The sequence below is a fragment of the Chinchilla lanigera genome, unplaced genomic scaffold (assembly GCF_000276665.1).
Source record: "Chinchilla lanigera isolate Chin_1 unplaced genomic scaffold, ChiLan1.0 scaffold00033, whole genome shotgun sequence".
NCBI classification, from domain to species: domain Eukaryota; kingdom Metazoa; phylum Chordata; class Mammalia; order Rodentia; family Chinchillidae; genus Chinchilla; species Chinchilla lanigera.
The window spans coordinates 18166307-18169810 of record NW_004955434.1 but is presented as its reverse complement, the minus strand read 5'-3'; positions in this window follow the sequence as shown (position 1 = coordinate 18169810).

The window sequence follows — 3504 nt, the reverse complement described above, 5'->3', positions numbered from 1 at the left end:
TTTTGGACATCTTGTATCACAGGGGTAACTGCCATCGTGAGGCTTGTTTGGAGTCCTTAGGACCCCAGTGGTCATGGCTCTTAATGCCTGTCCCAGTCCCAGGGGCAAGCTAGGGTATGCTTATATGTCTCATCTCCCTGGGAACAATTCACATGTACCCCAAAGTATGTAGAATCTGTATTGTCAGGTGCTCAGCGGCTCTGGAGCTCTCTGAGTCCATAGTACTAGACACCCGGTGTCTCTGATGAATAGGGCAGTGTTGGGTGAACGTGCCCAGGAGGAGGGCCTGGTTCTGGGGAGGTGCGGGAGGCGGTTCTCATTGAGGATGAAGGTGTGTGCAAGCCCTGTCCAACCTTGTCTGTGCTGAAGAGCCACAGGTAACTGAGGACGTGGGAGCATCTGCTCGTAGGACCATGAAGTTCACTGTGTGAAAAAGAGGGAGACATGGAGGGAGAAAGAGATGAGGGTGAGGAGGAGGCAGAGGTAGCGGGAGGGAGGAGGAGAAGACCCTGCAGAAGTGCTTCAGCTCGGTGGACATGGAGTGATTCATTTCCTGTTCCCTACTCTGTTTGCTTTTGTGGAGAACTATTTGCCCTGAATTCCTTTCCAGACCACAAAATGAGTTAAAAGCCAGGGATAAAAATATTGTAAAGATTTTTTCATTAGTACTTTTATTAAGATACTTAAATAAACATTCATTAAAAACTTTCTATCGCTCCAGCGAACTTGCGCACATTTTTGCTGCTCAGAAGACAACAAAGTTAACAAATTAAGAAAATTAACATAGAATTTGATGCGGCGTCCCACCCCCTCCCTCAGTCCGGGTCAGTTTCTGGGACCAGGTAGGTTTCAGACTAGCTGTCCAGCAGGGCGCAGGCCTGTGGGTGTCAGTGTGTTGGCTGGGGGCTCTCCCTCGGAGTCCTGCACCTACACATTGTCCATTTACTAAAATACAAATAAAACTCCTCAAAATAAAGACTTCCCACCTTAAAACAGGGGCACTCAGCCAGCCGGGCAGCCAAGAATTATGTGCTAAGTGTCTTTGAAGTAAAGTACTGTGCTGGCCCATCAAATGGATGTTGAGTGTATCAAGGGTCCTTGATTCCACCCAGGGAGTCAAAATAGGCTGCTGAAAAAGGTGGGTTCCTGATGTATAATTAGGAGTCCGATAGGTTCCATTGAAAATTGCATCAAACTGAAGGGAAGTAGTTCCTGAAGGTTGGCCCCACCCTAGAAATGGGGAAGTCAGATGCAGCTGCCTTCAGGGAAGGAACCAAGACAGGCTTTCCTATCAGCACATCCTGTTTTTCACCAGCTTCGGCTTTCCTGTTTTTCTTTCCTTAAACTGGAAGGAAAGTGGATAAATCTTTGGCTGTGTGTTTTCTTTTCATGTTTGGGTTCTGGGCATTGAACCCGGGGCCTTGTGTATGCTAGCCAAGCACTCTACCACAGAAATACATTCGCAGCCATTTTTCATTTTTGAGACAAGGTCAGACTGAGTTGCTCAGGCGGGGCTCAGACTTTGAATCCTCCAGTCTGATCTTGCCTGGTGGCTGGGATTGCGGGTGTGTGTCCCTGTGTCTGGTGACTGCGTGCGTTTTAACTAGTGTTCACGCGTGCTGATCCTGTATTGAGGAGTATGGGGGAGTCTAAAGAAATCAGTGTATTGATCATGGACATGAAAACTGACACTGGAGTAGTACTGGGAAGGCGAGTGTGGAGAAACAGAGACTAGGTGGGGAAACCGAGTCACGCTGTTTGAAGGGTGTGTGCAGTGTCCTCAGTGTGGAATGGCTGAGGGCGTGGATCCAAGGGCCGGTGAAGGGTCCTGACAGGAACCCTGCAGGGGAAAGGCGCTCCCCCGGGGCGGCAGCGTGGAAGTGATAACATTGGAGTTGGACGTGGGGACCTTGAGTGACACCCAAGGAATATGGTGCAAGAAGTAGATAGCCTCCTTGACCTTGCGTTTACCCGCTCAAGCGGGACCCACATTATTTTTCCCACGGAGCTGAGAAACTTGTGTTTGCAGGACCAAGGGACTATGTTGTCTTTTGATATCAGTTTATACTTTCACAAAATTAGAAAAAGGACTCAAAGGTAAAGGAGCATGTCAAAAGAATTTTTTTGTTTTTGAAACAGGGTCTCCCTATGTAGCTCACGCTGGCCTTGAGTCACTATGTAGTGCAGACTTCAAGTTCACAGTGACCCCCTTGCCTCAGCCTCCTGAGTGCTGAGATGCGGGTGTATGCTGCCCTGCGTGGTGATGAGCACGCACGCATTTCAGTCCATCAGTGAGGAAACTGACGTGGTGAATTCATTCAAAGTGCATCTGAAGAGCGGGTTATGTGTAGGCTTTAAAGAAAAAGAATGTTTGATTAATGTTACTAGTGGATAAAGCTGGGTAATGTCCTGCAGAGGAATGAAACTATAGTCTTTGTGGTCATCTTCTCTGTCATTCTGAATTCCATAAATTTACATGTAACTTCATAGTGTTTGGACTCTGATCAGCTAGTGAATAGCAAGTCAAACACACGTATCTGCTTTTAGAGCATTAAAAAAACTGTAGGAGGGTTTGTTAACGTGCTGCGGTAGGACACTGAGAGGATGTACTGCTCCCTCCTGCCCTACTTCCTCCCCGTCCTTGCCTCCTTTCCAAGCTTTGGGCAGATTTCATGACCATTGAAAAGAATGCTTTGGAGTTGCAGAAGCCTGAGGGTGAGGCCCAATTCCGTCCCTCCTCAGTATGTAAGGCTGGGCGTGAACTACCCACAGGTGAATTTACTTGCTGTAAATTGGGATGAGCACGTGACAGTTTTTGTAAGGTTCCTGGAACATGATAGCTGCTCAGTAAATCCTGGTTTTTTACCTTTCTTTTTTCCTAATGAAAAGTTTTTCACCTTTTGCTGGTTTTCATAGACAAGTGTGCCTTAGAACTCTCAACATGTGAGTGCTGCTTCCACGGAATGGAGAGTGAAGTGCTGAAGTGAAGATTTCCTACAGGATTTTTTGTTTTTGTTCATCTTTTGAGACAAGGTCTCACTACACAGTTCAGGCTGGCTTTGAACTCATTCATTAGCCCAGGCTGGCCTCCACCGTGTAGTCCTCTGGCCTCAGCCTCCAGCCATGCGTCACCATTCCAGCTTTGTTGTTCATGCTCTGCGGATGGTGATCGCAGTATTTCTTGTTTTAATAAAAATATTTGGGGAAGCCGGGTGAGTCTGGGCTCTGCCTCCTTGACCAGTGTGCAAGGCAGGCGAAGCCTCAGGCACTCTCTGGGGCCTCGGTGGCTACCTGCCGCACACATAGTGTGTCGGCCCGGGCAGGGCTGCCACCATTCACCAGTACAGGAGCTACATTGAGCACTGGGGATCTTCAGGCTCTCGCCCTGCTGCTCACAAATAATCAGGACAGTGAGACTGCACTACAGGGAGTCTCTGGTTCTTCAAAAATGGCAAGCCAAAGGAGCAAAATGCAATCCCAGACCTCCACACCACCCAAAACAAG